Source organism: Muntiacus reevesi, chromosome 2 (genome assembly GCF_963930625.1).
Source record: "Muntiacus reevesi chromosome 2, mMunRee1.1, whole genome shotgun sequence".
NCBI lineage: Eukaryota > Metazoa > Chordata > Mammalia > Artiodactyla > Cervidae > Muntiacus > Muntiacus reevesi.
In genome coordinates, this window is record NC_089250.1 from 11,055,241 (window position 1) to 11,072,255 (window position 17,015).

Sequence of the window (17,015 nt, forward strand, 5' to 3'; positions counted from 1 at the left end):
CCATTCAGACAACATCTGCCTTTTGATTGGAAAGTTACTCTGTTTAGATTTAAAATAATTGCTGACAAGGAAGGACTTCCTTCTATTGTTTGGGTGTTTATATTACGTATATATTATAGCTTATTCTCCTTCATTTCCTCTATTGATGCCTTTTCTTGGGGCAAACCCAGGCCCCAGCAGTGAAAGCACCAAGGAGTCCTAACCACTGGACCACCAGGGTTCTCCTGATTTATGCTTTCTCCAATGTGTAGTTTGTTTTTCTAGTGAACTGTTTTGATTGGTCATTTTGCTGCCAGTGATGCCCAAGTCCGCCTGAGCAATGGAATCACATGTATAAATTTTTAGACACATGGATTCTGCAACTTCTCTACAAACTGTAGGTCAGAGTCTGCAGAGCTATGTTCCAGGATTGCACGAATCTAAAGTTCTATGATTCTCCTAAGGCATTCTGATAAACTGCTTAACCAAAGTCCTTCTTGGGGACTAGGAAATCTGCAATTGTTTTCACTAGTGTTCTATATACACGTCTTCCCTTCCAGTGCCTATTGAGCATTAAAATAAAGGTCATTTAGACAGCCAACACCGCAACTAGTCAAAGTCAAGGAGGAACCTCTAGGCGATAATATACTTCACTCCCCCCATCCTCTGAAAAATTTATAGCAACAATCCAGAAACCTGAAAGAGGGAATAGAGCTAAAAATGTTATAGGTAGCTTCTATCCTGTTAATCTTTCTGATTTCAAGGTTCATCTGTGGTACTTTTATCTTAAACGCCTGTAAACCAAGGTTGTTGCTTTAAGAAAGTATTGGTTGTAATCAAATTTTTTCTGTAATCAAAACAAAATACTGTGTGTATGTGTGTGTGTGTGTGTGTGTGTGTGTGTGTGTTGATTTGGGACCCTGAGTTTAACTGATAACACCAGCAGTTTGAGAAAAAGTGAAATACAGACACACATAACTGTTTTAATAAGAGGAAAATTTAGTTATTTTAATGTGGCCTTGCACGAACAAGGTCTTAGTTATACTCTTGCTCTTTGGGAACCAGTAGCTCCACTTCCATAGTTGACTTTGCTAGTCTTCAAATCAAACTTAGTTTCGCTCTTCTACTAAAAGTTTCCAGAGGCAGTTATCAGTCATTTGTTTTGAAGAAGTTAGCAGTGAAGTAAAACAGAAACCTAGAGATTGTTGTCAATATTTTAAGATGGAAAGTTGTGCTTGTTGGGGAGTTCAAGTATTGAATCCAGTCTTTTTAAAATGCTGTGTATATATTCCCATTTTTTGCTGGTCCAACCAAGAAACAGGCATAAGGTGTTATTCAAAATGGAGTACATGTTACTTCTTTTTTTTTCATAATTAATAGCCACCTTTCTGGGGCTTCCCCGGTGGCTCAGTGGTAGAGAATTCACCTGCAATGCAGGAGATGCAGGTTTGATCCCTTGGTGGGGAATATCCCCTAGACGGAGGGCATGGAAACCTACCCCACTAATTGTGCCTGGAGGCTCCCATGGACAGAGGAGCCTGTGGGCTAGGGTCCATAGGGTCACAAACAGTCGGACATGACTGAATTGACTGAGCGCGCGTGCGCACACACACACACACACACACACACACACACACACACACACACACACACACACACAGAGCCTGTCTTCTAGGACACACATCTCTAGCAGAGGAGAACCACAGAAATGTTTTAGAAGAAGGCTTTCATTCTTTTTGTTAGCCACAATATATATTAAACCACCTTTGACATACAGGAGATATTTAGGATTGTGTTTATGGCTAACAGGACTCATAAGTGGGTGAGAAGATACCTAGCCATGGGCATTTTATACTGCTTACTTCCATTCACGCTCCTTTGAAGATCAGAGTGGAATTAGCTCTTTGCAATGCTTTAGTATATCTTTTTGGTTTTGAGAGTCCAGTCGGTGGATTCATGTTTGGCTCGCTGCATAAGAACCACTCAGTATAGTTTGGTAACAGCACAGATTCCCAACTTTTCTGTCCACGCCTCCCCCTTCCCCATCTTCTGTTCAGTTGGTCTGGGTTAGTTCCTGGAAATTAAAGTTCTCCAGCAGGCAGGTATGGGAAATATTCTGCAAGAGGCCTCTGAAGAGGTGTTTGAGTCAAGAATGTTATGAATTGCTGGAATTCCAGTATGGAAGCTACCACCACAAGTTCCATGACTTTTCCCTCCAAATTTACAGGTGTGACTGTGTATGAAACAAAATGTGGACCACAGCCTTTGGAGTCATTTCTGCTGCCTTGGCAGTGGTGAGTGGCTTTGGCCTGATGTTGTACATTGGGGTGCCATTTGTGATCATAGTTGCAAATTCACCATTTCTTATTCTAGGCGAGTAAAACAAAGCACGAGGCTGCACACTGTGTATGTGGGGGTGTGGGGTGGGTAAAGGAAGGGTATTGTGTTAGATTAGGCAAAATAGTTTTATATAGGTGACTCTACAGATCCACAATGAGGAATCAGGAGAAAAAGAAAATCAAATGGAATTACGTACCTTTCAGTTCAGTCACTCAGTCTTGTCCAACTCTTTGTGACCCCATGGACTGCAGCACGCCAGGCCTCCCTGTCGTCACCCACTCCCGGAATTTACCCAAACTCATGTCCATTCAGTCGCTGATGGCATCCAACCATCTCATCCTCTGTCTTGTGTGCCTTTAAGAGTTGGAAAAATCTAGTACCCCAAATGGAAAACACAGACCAGGGACATGAACAAGTAGTTCACACACACACACCCCCATGCACAAACACACACAGAATCCAAAACACTAGTCATTGAAAATATAAGAAAGAAATATTTGATCTTTCCATTAATCGAGGGATGCAAATTAAACCAAAAGTGAGACACCTTGTCTTTATATTAGATTAATGAATATTATAGCAAGACTGAAGGTTTGGGGAAGGTTGTATGCAAATAAACACACATTCTGCTGAGGGAAATTTGTAAATTGGTACACGTTTAAAATATAACTTTCCAACAAATCAAAAGACTTAAAAATTTAAAATGGAATCTGACCTGCCAACTCCACTTCTGGGAATTTGTCCTAATTATTGGACAGGTGCTCACAAAATAGAATAAGGATGTTCATTTCAGTGTGATTTAGAATAGGAAAAAACAAGAACAGGCTAATTGTATGATAGCTTATGGTGAATGATGTTGGATTCGTGATCTCCAAAGAATATTTAGCTTCTTCTCTTCCAGGGACCAGGCTTGATCACTCAAGAGCTTTTGTGTGGCAGAGCTTTGTTAAAGTATAAAAAGGGACAGAGAAAGCTTCTGACATAGACATCAGAAGGGGAGGCAGAGCGCCCCCCTAGCTAGTCTTATCAAGGCCTTATATACTTTTATCAGGCCCACTCCCACAACACATCTTAAATGAACAAGATTAGAATGAACAACAGAAAGATCTTGCCAGACCCACTCCCATGATACACATTTGAGGTGACGAGAGTAGTGAGAAGGCTCCTGTTAAGGAGAAACAGGTCCTCAAGCAAGACGCACTGTCATAGTCACTAAGACAATGCAATGCAGAAAAGGCCGTTTGTCATTTTCTCCTTGGGAGCCTCAGACCACTTTCTCCTTCTCGGGGGCTCTGGACTCCTTTCTCCTCCTCGGGGGCCCTGGCCGTCTTATCAACCTACCTAGGAATTGACTCTCTCATTCCCCCCATTTCTTTTAGGAGGATCATGTTGCCAAGGGAAAGGGCCATCGTTTCCATTCCATAACTACGTCCTGCTGTTGAGGGGCATTGTCCCTAAGTTGTCGAGACAATATATTCTCCTAACCGTCATATTGAGGGTCTCTGCTCCAGCAGCCCCGAGTAATAGTTGGAGGAGGCTGTGGCACTTGTAGGAGCCTGGACAACCATTTGTAACTTACAAGCTTACAGATGGTTAGAAACAAACCCCATTTTACAGTTACAGATGTAAGGCAAAATACCCATCAAGTCAAGTTAAAACATAATCAAAATTAAAAGTCACATTATGTCCATAGTTACATCAGTCCATTTTAGTGTTGTTAGATGTCATCAGATCAAGACGAGACATCATATACAATTGCTGTCAGTGCAGGTATTTGCAGAGCTGAAGAAACTCCTTTCCTTGAAGTGGAGGAACCCACCATGCAATGCCTTTCCCTGACTAGGAGGTTGAAAAGTTAAAAGCTGAGTCACATAGTTAATTCTAAGGTTTCAGGATCTATGACAATATCTGTGCATGAAAACGGTCTCATAGAGACAGTCCCTTCTTCTTAGGGGCAGTTCAAGCCCTCGTTGAAGTCATGGGTAAAACTTTAAACCAACTGTCCTGGGTTTCCTGAGTTAGCTTACATGGATGTCCTTCAATAACGGCATTAGCCTTCTCAACCTTTCCTGAAGATTGGGGTCTCCAGGAACAGGGTATGTAATATTCTATTCCTAGAACTTTTGACACCCCTTGAGTTACAGTAACTTTAAGACAGAGCATTGTTGCTCTGAACTTTAGAGTGTGAGATCCCACTTACATCATGAGAAGTCCGTACAGTAAGGTTTCGCCCATTCCTTAACCTCAGGATTTAGTGGATACTGCTTTTGATGTGAAAATAGGTGAGGGGTTTTGAGCTTGATAACAACAGGAACAGCATTTTGTGCTCAATTCACAGTTTTTCCATCAGCCCACACTCTAGGATTTACATTTTGTTCACTTAAGAAGGCTCCATATTCATGAAAACAGAGGCCTGGACCATGTTCAGTATATGCCTCCCTAGAAGGGGCGAGGGAGACTCCAGCTTGATCAGAACCTCGTGAGAAAAACAGCACAGAGCCCCAGTTGCAGCTTAAAAGATAACTGAAATAATAGCATTTGGCTCATCCTGACAGTCCCATTACAGTAGTGGATCAGGAGGAAAGCAGACGAGGGGCTTCAGTGAGCACAGAGAAAGTTGCCCCACTGTCCAAAAGAAAATAAATCGACTGCTCCCCCCACCCCCGCCAGAGTTATTAATCCCCAGGGTTCCACAGGTGTAATTAGAATGGGAGCTCGTGTAGGGACCCCCAGGCACTTTCAGTCCCAATTGCCTTGAGGGTCCAACCTCTGGGGCTTATGTCTCAGAGGGTAATCTCTCCTCAGGTGTGGTCATTTTATAGACCCGGACATGGAACCAGGTACAGCTTAGATGCCTCTCCGTTCCACCGTAATAACAAGTCCACCCCTTCTCACCTCAGATACTCGGGGCACTTTTCAGTCTGTTTCAGAGTGGATCTAACAGCCATTGTTGGGGCTTGAATCTTTTGCCAGGTTTTTTTTTGTTTGTTTCTTTTTTTTTTCCTTCTACTTTCCTCCCCGTATTCTTTACCATGATATTCCAGCTGAACCAGCTGTGACAGTTTTTCAAAGACTGATTTGGTCCAAAGGTCTGTTTTCATAACTTATGGCAGAAACCTGTAGTTGACTGAGTGAGAAATCTATCTTTCAGATTATTCCTTCCTCTGTACTTTTGGGATCAAAGTCAGCAAACTTGCGGAGAGCTTCCTGTAGTCTATCTAGGAATTTATCAGGAGCTTTCTTCTCTCCCTGTTCTGTGTCAGCCAACTTAGCATAGTTTAAAGTCCTAGTGTGCACTCGCTTGAGTCCTTCAAGAATACACCTGGCAAAGTGGTTCTGATCCCACCTTCATTTAGGCATGCTATAGTCACAGTCTGGCTCATCATGGGAACTGCTTGGCTCCTAGGAGGGAGGAGGGCTATTTTGTGTTCCCTCCTTCCCCATGTCTCATGCTTAAGCCATTCATCTCCAAAAATAGTAGCTTCTCCCAAAACTCGAGTTCTCGAGTCAGGAGTCAGCATCTGTCCCAAGACATGTTACATCTCTCCGAGTAAGGCCATAAAGTTAGTCATGTAAAGGCTTCTATGAATTGGGACTGTTTCAGTTTCTACTGAGACTGAGGCAACCCCTTCTGGAAGGGTGCCCTGACTCAGCCTGTTTAGTTGGGAGCCCCAGATACAGGGGCAAAGTAAGAGAAGAGGAGGCAGCTGAAGGTTTCACACTAAAATCTGCAGCCTTAGGACATAAGTCTGGCACGTCTCACAGCGAGATACAGAGCAACACATATGGCCCTTCTACGCATTTCTCTTGTTTTCTGCAGAACTGATCTAACTGTAAAACAATATTATAATTGAGACCCTTCAGCCGACCAGTCTTCCCCATCTTCCAAAGGATACCATGGTCATTCGGTATCAAACAAAATGACCAGGCATGTCTTTTTTAAACTCTGAGAGTCAAATTTATCCCTGTTTTGAAAATACGATTTTAAAGAGGTGGTTCTGGATCTGCTAGCTCCCATCTGTAAGAGAGAAAAAAGCAGCACCCACAGCCGTGGCTTCTTTCCACCGGAGGTGTCCCTCCCTGCTCTAGATGGAGGTGTAGACAGATGTTTCATTGAAGCTTTCCTTCCCTGGTTGGTCTTAGTCTGTCCCTTACCGACACAGGTGACTTACCCGTCCCTCCCGGTTCAACCACTGAGGTGGGGTGGAGATGCACCAGGGGTAGACCTGATGGCATCCCAGACTGATGTCCAGTTCCTCACCATTAAGACCTTTGTCTGATTTTCCTTCCTCCTCTGATGCCACCTGGGGTGGAGCAGAGTAGCTTTCCTGGAACGTTTCCCAAGCTAGTTTTCTAGGGGAGGCATCCATGTTCCACGTGCCTGTGCACATTCCCGAGTACAGTCCTGACCACAATAGAAGCTTTGAGTTATAAAGAGATGAACAAAAAATCCAAGATATCTCTTCTGAGTGTCACCACACCAGTATATGTGATAGCAAAAGGGGGAGTGGAGGGTCAGCCAGCGAGGAAAAAGTGATTTCGGTCCTCAAGTTACTAGGGCCAATCCGTCCAGTTCATTCCCACAGATTCCACAAAAGGAATATCTAGGGAGTTGAGACACAGCCATTGGAGAGCTTTCTCTGGTCTGCGGAGAGCTTTCTCTGGTCTGCTAAGAGCTAGCACTACCAAAGGAAGCCCACCACAATTCCAAGCTGACCAGATCCTGCAATTCCCGATCTGTGTATTCAAAAATCTCATGGTCACCAGCAAGGCTTCTACCCACATAGATCAGAGGCACAGCCATGACAAAGACTTACTTTTAGGACTCTGGACCCTGAGGCAGCCAGCCAAAAGAATGACCTCTAGCCTGAGAGACGTTCCTGGAACTAGAGCTCCGCCTTGCTCCCAAACGTGCTCTTGTAACTTCCAGCTCCTAGCAAGGCTAGGCGCTTCCATCCATATAGTTTGAGGTCTAAGTAAAAGTACAGAGTAACGGCATGGATCACAAGTCCCTTGAAAGTTTATGATCCGACAGGTTAGGTTAGTAGTTCTAATTCCCCGGGCAATTATGGAATGGTCAAAGAGACCAGGGAAAGGTGACCGAGAAAGGAAAATTTGGTCCAGACGCGTCGCCCATTTCTGGCCCTTCCCCTCGCAGGGATGTTGGGTGTCTCTTGGCATTGGGAAGTCGGTATATAAACCCTGACAAGGCTTCCATTTTGGGGTCTGGCTTCCGTCATTATAAGGCACCACAAAACCCCAGTGCAGGACTCATCACTTGCTTTGCACAGGACATGACATTCATTCACACAAGCACACCGCAAGATCAGTGAGACCTTGACAGGCAAAGAAAACTGTTTGAGTTGATCTTGTTAATGTTAAAGGGATGTTTAAAAAATGCGGAGACTGTCTCTTTCTATAACAGGTGTTGGAGTCGATGACATGTTTATCATGATTTCTGCCTGCTAGAAGACCAGCCTCACGGATAGTATAAGCGAACCAATGTCCAATGTCTATTCAAAAGTGGCAGTATCCATTACAATCACCACCATCACCAATGTCCTGACCTTCTATAAAGGAATTATGACCTCTTTCATAATAATAAAGAGAACCCGACCTCTTTCAGGCCCATACAATACTTTTGCATTTATATAGGAACAATCCTGCTCCCTTGTTATTTTCATAACATCATCTGTTTTGGAGCATTTATGGCCATGGATGGGAAAAGAGAAGTAGTCTGTCTATGGTGGCTGAAGAAGCAGGAAACTCCTGACCAAAAATGTTCATCGTTAAAAAAGTCCTTTTGCCTCCCAGGTAATTTTCTCCAAGATGAACATAAAGCTGATATCCATCCAATGAATCTATTCCTTTTTCAATTTATTTTTTACTGAAGGATAATTGCTTTACAGAATTTTGTTGTTTTCTGTCAAACCTCAACATGAGTCAGCCATAGGTATACAAATATCACCTCCCTTTTGAAACTCCCTCCCAACCCCACCCCTCTATGTTGATTCAGAGCCCCTGTTTGAGTTTCCTGAGCCATACAGCAAATTCCTGTTGGCTATCTATTTTACATATGGAATCCAGTGAATCTGTTCTTTAGAGAACATTTTAGTCCTTTTCTCACAAGCACCGAGTCCAAGTTTTTTGCAGTGCTCCTATACTTCGTACATCATAAGTGTATATATGGGTGTTTCTGAGTGCAGGAAGGTTTAGACCTCTGAAATTTGGCAAGGGACGACTCCTACACCACACAATATTGTAATGTAGAAGAAGACTATTTTTCAAGTTGTGGTCCCAGGGTTATGGTTATCATTACTGAGATTCTTGACTACTGGGATAAAGATACTAGGCAACAATTGGCAAAATGTCTGGCAGATTTTGAAAACAGTGAGTATATATATATAAATCTTACAGAATTTTGGTTATGAGAATATATAAGATATATGGGAAACCTCCATCACGATATAAATGATAAGACAGATTTTCTAAGCAATAAATGCACTTTTTAAAAGGAATTTCCACTTTTTCTGTATAACATTCATATTACATCATCACAGGAAATCATTTGTTCCCAGGCCTTCATTCAAACCATGAGTATGTCTTCTTCAACTAATAAGAAACTGATATTACACCAGTTCCAAGACATGGCCAAGAAGTGTGAAGTTCCCCTAATGGTATACAACCAGGTTTTCACATATTTGGATCAGTATTCTGCAATATTAGAAAACACTGTTCAAAATGTGACTGTTTCATCAACAGCAATGGTCATTGTTTCCTTATGGTTAATTCCTCATCCCCTGTGTTCTTTGTGGGTAACTTTTGCAATTGCTTCTGTGATTATGGGCCTCATGGGTTTTATGGCCTTCTGGAATGTCAATCTCAATTCCATAGCCATGATTAATCTTGTCATTTGTATAGGGTTTTCCTTTGACTTTTCTGCTCACATTTGCTATGTGTTTGTTTCCAGTTCAGACCCCTCAGTAAACTGAAAAACTGCCGGGAACCGTTACGGGAGGTCCCGCCCGTGACAAGGTCATGAAGAAAATACCGGGCAGGCAAGGCCGTCAGAGACCCCATCCATGACGAGGTCACGAGGAAGAGACCTGACAGGCAAGGCCGTCTAGGATAAGGGACCCTCCAGGTTGACCTCAGCCTCTACCCCACCCTGTATCCTCCCCCCTTTTTCTGCTGTTGTTCTTGTTTGCCCTGTTGCAGAATCTTGTCTTGCCTGCCGACAGCTCTCCTGCTCCTCTTTCACTGAATGAGGACCAACTTAAAACCCTAATTAATAAATCTCCTGGATGCTGGTACCCTATGAAGGGGCCAGAGATGAAGAAAAATGCTTCAATTCAAACCCTTTTGCTGGCATTCTGGCTTGTATGATAAATATGTGTTCTCATTGCAAAAAATGCTCTTGATTGTTCTAAACATCCTAAACACAGTACGCTAACAAAAGAAACTATTAAGCATAGGCCCCTCCGCGGGGTGAGAAAAGCTCCACAAATAATAGTCACAAATGTGCCTAATAGAAAATACTTTAGATAGAGATTAGCTGGCGACTTCTTGCAGGTAGTTAACGTTTAGACTAAGAGCCTGTTTTGTGCCATATCTGCTGTTTCTGCAGTCCTTCGCATTTCTGTTCTGTAAAAACGTAATCCTGTCTAGTTCCCATAGAGATGATGCCTATTAAAAAGAAAATAGATTAATTATAAGAAAAACAGGGTCGGCTACGGAAGTTGCTTAAGTCACACCAGGTGCAAGCCTTAAATGTTAGCAGGCCTGAAGGCCAAATGATAAGAAAGACTCTTGTGAATGAAAAGTATGTGGGTGACATCCAGTTTCTGTTGAAGGTCAAGTTGCTGTAATGATTTGAGATGACCTGTGTGTGAGCAACATGCACTTCCCCCAAGGACGCTGTTAAGGGCATAAAGGGGCCGGGCGAAAGTAAACCTCAGACTCAGCCCCGAGCTTTTTCTCACTCTCTCATTCGCCGACGCTGTTCATCCTGAGGGTTCCCCTGGATCCTGCTGGGCTGGACCCCGGCAAAAAGCCATTGAGGCATTGTATCTGCTGGGCCACCCTGTGTTACAAAGTGCATTTTAAACAATAATAGGTGTGTGTGTCTTGTCTGCAGCTAAAGCATACTTCTTCAGGACATTTTTAAAGATTGTTTCTTGTGATGGTATTTGGAGCTGCTCATGGACTAATTTGTATCCCAGTATTATTAACTGTTTTTTGAAAGTTAGTTTGAACAACCATAACAAACCAAAGACCAATTATAGAATTCCTGATTAGCCCAACCCAATCTGATGAAAACGCACTATTAAGAATAGTCAATAATCTAAAAGCAAAGGCATCTTTCCTTGGCTTGAAAATACCGTTTTAAAATGTTATTTAAAATATCCTGAGAGAGGAGAGAGCAAGATGGCGGAGGAGAGGTGGACGTGGAGTATATCTCTCTCCACAGATACAACAGCAATATACCTTCAGACACAGAAGTGCATGCAGAACACCAGCTGAGAGTGGATAGGAGTAGCTGACCGGTGGAAAAGAATACATAGAATCATGCAAAACTCTGTAGAATGAAGGAACCAGGGGGCAAAACAGGAGTGGGAGATCTCAGATGCCTATTCAGGACTACAAATGAGTGCCATTCTATGATAACCTCCAAGATTAAGTTTCTGGGGATAAGATTTCTCAGGGTAGCTCTAAAGAGCCAACACTGCTTGGCAGGGGCTGTACTCCAAAATAGACAGGAGATAGATCTCCTGATCCCTGAACAAGGAGGGACTTGAACCATCTTGAGTGAGACATGTTGTTTCTGGATAAATATCTCCAGCTAAGTTAAAGAAAGTCTCACAGTCCTCAAGAAAAGTGTTCAGATCCTACAGGGTCTCAAAGAAGGAGCTGCAGAGTTCTCGGGGTGGCTACAATCTCTCTCTGGGGGATGGGGAATTTGGAGTTGGTTAATGCCCCTACTGATCCCCGTTATCACTGATGCTGCCTATGATTGCTCCATGTATTGTTGATTGTTTAACCCATTTTGTCTCAACATGCAATGCCAGTTCAACAAGGATATATAAAATTACACCCAACCATGGAAAACATCACTCACCCTTAGATGAACACCATTACAAGGACTCTGAGGCTTCAGACTAGCAAGAGGGGGAGGCCCAGTGCCCCTCGCCATCCCAACTCAGCAGGAAATAGCCAGAGAGAGCTTGACGCCTCTATTCCCTAAGAAATGGGCTTCTTATCTCTTGAGATGGGAATGTTAGTTAGAATAGGAAGAATAGGAAAAAGGAGTCCAAAATGGTGGTGGCTAAAAGACAAAGAAAGTCCCAGAATATTGGAAATAAAAGCAAAAAAACCACAAATGGGACCTAATTGAACTTAAAAGCTTTTGCACAACAAAGGAAACTATAAGCAAAGTGAAAAGGCAGTCTTCAGAATGGGAGAAAATAATAGCAAACCAAGAAACAGACAAAGGGTTAATCTCAAAAATATACAAGCAACTCCTGCAGCCCAATTCCAGAAAAATAAATGACCCAATCAAAAAATGGGACAAAGAACTAAAGAGACATTTCTCCAAAGAAGATATACAGATGGCTAACAAACACATGAAAAGATGCTCAACATCACTTGTTATCAGAGAAATGCAAATCAAAACCACAATGAGGTACCACTACATGCCAGTCAGGATGGCTGCTATCCAACTCTACAAGCAATAAATGCTGGAGAGGGTGTGGAGAAAAGGGAACCCTCTTACACTGTTGGTGGGAATGCAAACTAGTACAGCCACTACGCAGAACAGTGTGGAGACTCCTTAAAAAACTGGAAATAGAACTGCCATATGACTCAGCAATCGCACTCCTGGGCATACACACTGAGGAAACCAGATCTGAAAGAGACACGTGCACCCCAATGTTCATCGCAGCACTGTTTATAATAGCCAGGACATGGAAGCAACCTAGATGCCCATCAGCAGACGACTGGATAAGGAAGCTATGGTACATATACACAATGGAATATTACTCGGCCATTAAAAAGAATTCATTTGAATCAGTTCTAATGAGATGGATGAAACTGGAGCCCATTATACAGAGTGAAGTAAGCCAGAAAGATAAACACCAATACAGTATACTAACACATATATATGGAATTTTAAAAGATGGTAATGATAACCCTATATGCAGGACAGAAAGAGAGACACAGATGTGTAAAACAGACTTTTGGACTCTGTGGGAGAAGGTGAGGATAGGATGATCTGAGAGAATAGCATTGAAACATGTATATTACCAAGTGTGAAACAGATCGCCAGCCCAGGTTGGATGCATGAGACAAGTGCTCAGGGCTGGTGCACTGGGAAGACCCAGAGGGATGGGATGGGGAGGGAGGTGGGAGGGGGGATCAGGATGGGGAACACATGCAAATTCATGGCTGATTCATGTCAATGTATGGCAAAAACCACTACAATATTGTAAAGTAATTAGCCTCCAACTAATAAAAATAAATGAAAATAAAATAAAATAAAAGACAAAGAAAGCAAAAAGCATGCAAAAGTGGAACAAAAGAAAATCTGAGGACCAGAGTAAGAACCTCAGGTGGGAAAAACAGCCCCCCTGGCTAGGCCAATTTCCACAGGGCAGGCGCAGAGGCAAGAGACAAATGTATAAAAAGAGGAAACCAAGATGGATCGAGGCCTCGCCTTTGGGATCGACCTGCTCTCACACCTCGAGGGTGTGCTTTCCTTGGCTTGCTGAATAAAACTCTGAGCTATAAGCAAGCTGTAACCCTCGTCCACTGTGTTTCCAATCTCTGCTGTGGAAAGACTGAACCAAGGAAATTACATACTCCCCTGACATATCTACACATTATATTTATTATCACAAGAAAACACTTTTTAGAGTTTACTAATAAAATTGTTTTACCTGTAGCATGATACAATTGCAAATAGTATGATTAGAAGCTATGCCAAGTGAAACAAGGGGACCACTGTCATAGAACTTGCCTCAAACTCCAGTTGTCTAGAAAGTCATGGAGAGGACCTACCACAAAAATATATTCAGGTGAAGACCTTTCAATTCTGATACTGTGTGTGTTACATATGATATTGAAACACTACAGCTTATTGATTTAAACACTAAAATTCAGCTAAAATCAAAATATATGGATTAGGATTTTAGAATAAGAAAGTAATGAAGATTTGCTTCTTCCCACAAATCTCTGGCATGCTTTTCAAAGTTTCTTTCAAAAATCAAAAGTTTACAACTCTTGAATATACAAAATCTGAATCTTATATGAAACTGTGATAGCATTAATAACTGTGACATTATGACTTTTTCTAAACTTCTATTAGGTTGTTATCTTTCACTATTTTCATTGGAGAAACACCATTTCAGAAAGGCCTGAGTATTAAAAGGCTTCTTCCAGAAGGTGTTTTCTCATTTTCACCAGTTTTACTCAGAGCATTAGGTTTTGCAGCCCAAAAATTACTGGACAGATAACAAGTGACTGGCACTATGCTATAATTTACTTTTAAAATGCTCATCTTTCTTCCTCAAAAACATCATGAAACTGTTGTTTAAAGGTTTTTTTTTTATTCCAATGAACTTCAAACAAAGTTCAGGGGGCTCCTAGAAACAGCAAAGGCTTAAACTGGAAGTAAGAATTGCAGAGTAATTTGACCAGAAAACCAAACTAAACCTGAAGATCTGAGAATGTACAAATTGTGTTTTTAACCAGAATGTTACCAAGGATTTAAGATTTGCGGCATTCTTTTTTTTTCCTTAGGTGCTATTTCTTTTTACTTAAAAAAAAATTATTGTAGTGTAGTTGCTTCACAATGTTGTGTTAGTCATGTGTTCAGCAGAGTGAATCAGTTAAGCACACAGTCACTCTTTTTTAGAATCTGTTGTGGCTTTCTTCAGGGTGCTACTTTAAGAAAGTTGGATTAAGGATCAAATAAAGCAGAGCACACCTAGCTTCCAGTCAAGGACTCTATCTGATAATCTGGGAGTGCTGCTGCTATGGTCCTTGGAACAAGTCTTATCCTTCCCACCTTCTCCTGGCCTCTCTATTAACCCCAGCCGCTAGGTACCTTGATCTTCTTCAAGGCCAGACTCTTTTCGAGGCTGCCAACCTGCATCAGGAAAAGGATCATCCACACCTTGCTACGTTCATTTTCCTCTCCTTCACCTGTCTTCAGGTGGTACTGTAGCCGCAGGGCTTTGGCCTGGAGGAGTACCTGGATCAGCCCCATACTCTCGCCTAAGACAGCTCCTCCCAGGATGTCGGCCAGGTAGACCATCTGACCGGCTAGGCTGTAGATGGGGAAGGTGATGGTTTTCAGGTTGAGGCCGCTGTCCCTTTTCCAGGCAAACAAGAGTGGGTTGGGGGGACACAGGGGCCCTGGTTCTTAGTGCACACCTTGCTGTAGGGGATGTTGTCCTGTGTCACAGTCAAAGCCTGCACCGCACCTTCCACCCTGCTAATTTCTGCTAAGATTTCTGGTTTCAGCAGTGTCTCGGTCTTGGAGATCACTAGGATGGAGGCATAATTCACCTCAGTGCTCTTCCTGGAGATGGAGAAGATGAGAGAGTTGGTGGCGGTGAAATGCTCCTGCACAAAGCATTGCTCAGCCTTGGCAGGGCTCCTTTCTGGGGTGTACTGCTCCTTGAGGTCTTCCTCCTCATCCTGGGGCAGGTAAGTCAGGCCAGTGCTGAGAACAGCCACTCACACCGTGGACAGCAGCAGGGAGATCCCGGGGTGCGAGCCCACCTTCCAGCCCAGCTGCCTGAAGGCCCAAGACAGCGGTGGCTCCAGGCAGTTGGTGCGGCAGCGGGGCCGCTGGGCCGGTCGGTTCTCAGACTGCGGTCCCTGTGGAGGTACTGGAGCCTCGGCCGCAACTCGGGAGGGGGCTCTGCGCTCTGCCCCGCCGCCCAGCCAAGCTCGGTTCCTGGTCTTGACCCGAGGCCAAGGGCGGCTCAGGCTCTAGGCCAGGCCCTGCGGGGAGACAGATCTCTCTCTCCAGGTCAGGCCCCGACTCTGACCTGGGCCCCGGGACTGGACACAGGCTCTTGCCCCACCTCCTGCGCTGCCTCCAGTGAAAACTTGAGGGATTAATGCTCGTTTCCAGGAATAAAGACCAGGTTCTCAAACAGCACAGGAGATCAGAAAAGAGTTGTTGGACAGAGCGCCCCTCTCCATCCACCCAATGTTTTCCTGGAGAAGTTCCAAGTGAGCCTGTTTGAACTTGGGCTGCTCGCACCTGAATGCTAGAGCGTCCTAGGCAGTCACGTGGTAGCCTCAGTTCAGTTCAGTTCAGTGGCTCAGTCATGTCCGACTCTTGGCGACCCCATGGACTGCAGCATGCCAGGCCTCCTGTCCTTCACCAACTCCGTGAGCTTGCTCAAACTCATGTCCATCAAGTCAGTGATGCCTTCCAACCATCTCATCCTCTGTTGTCCCCTTGTCTTCCCACCTTCAGTCTTTTCCAGCATCAGGGTCTTTTCCAATGAGTCAGTTCTTCGCATCAGGAGGTCAAAGTATTGAAGTTTCAGCCTCAGCATCTGTCCTTCCAATGAATATTCAGGACTGATTTCCTTTAGGATGGACTGGTTAGATCTCCTTGCAGTCCAAGGGACTCTCAAGAGTCTTCTCCAACACCACAGTTCAAAAGCATCAATTCTTTGGTGCTCAATTTTCTTTATAGTCCAACTCTCACACCCATACATGACCACTGGCAAAAGTATAGCTTTGACTAGAAGGACCTTTATTGGCAAAGTAATGTCTCTGCTTTTTAATATGCTGTCTAGGTTGGTCATAGCGTTGCTTCCAAGGAGCAAGCATCTTTTAATTTCATGGCTGCAATCACCATCTGCAGTGAGTTTGGAGCCCAAGAAAATAAAGTCTCTCATTTCCGTTGTTTTCCCATCTATTTGCCATAAAGTGATGGGACCACATGTCATGCTTTAACTAGCCCCAAATTTGTCCCTGGTGCCCATCTTCTCAGGATGAAGCACTTCTTAAACGTGAATGAAATGAGTGCTTAGGTGACTCAGAATTAACTGGGAGAATCTGGCTTGTTCACAGACACATACTCACACACACACCTGCACACAAAAGGCACAGAACTTCCCTGACTTCTAAGTGGCAGATTTTACCTTTGAGGGGATCATCCGGAAGCATGGTTCTCAGGTAAGGCTTTGGTGAACCTGGTATACATCATTTAGTTATTCTTTACAGACATAACGTTCTCCTTGTAAAAATTTCAAAGTAAATGCATAAAATAAAAAGTGGGAGTAGAAGAACCCAAAGCACAGTCCTAAAACTTCCTTCTATCATGCTCCTCTTCTTAATGGAAGTGTTAAAAAGTGGGAGTTTGTCCTTACAAACCGTTTTCTTTCATTTGCAAGCAGGTCCACATATATGCAAGGGTATCTTTTTCATAAATATTATTGCACTGTGTATGTATCAAACGGGTTCAATCCCTGGGTTGAGAAAATCCCCTGGCAAAGGGAAAGGCTACCCACTCCAGTATTCTGGCCTGCAGAATTCCCTGGACTGTATAGTCCATGGGTGGCAAAGAGTCAGACAGGACTGAGCGAAAAAGAAAAAAAAAAGAAAAAAAAAATCTCTGTATGTAGATTATATTTTCCACCAAATACATCAAAGGGTCATACCACGTGACT

The 17,015-nt window shown here is 43.4% G+C and overlaps 1 protein-coding gene and 1 pseudogene across 1 annotated transcript in view; both read left to right on the top strand.

Moving 5' to 3' along the window:
- The window catches only part of LOC136157103 (ankyrin repeat domain-containing protein 26-like), a 117,883-nt gene extending 108,551 nt beyond the window's left edge, over positions 1–9,332 (top strand). Inside the window, exon 32 of the mRNA XM_065919135.1 lies at positions 9,290–9,332. The gene's annotated coding sequence lies outside the window, so the exon portion shown is untranslated. The remainder of the gene's footprint in view (positions 1–9,289) is intronic.
- On the top strand, positions 8,358–9,311 carry LOC136159109 (patched domain-containing protein 3-like; annotated as a pseudogene).
- Positions 9,333–17,015: the final 7,683 nt, after the last annotated feature.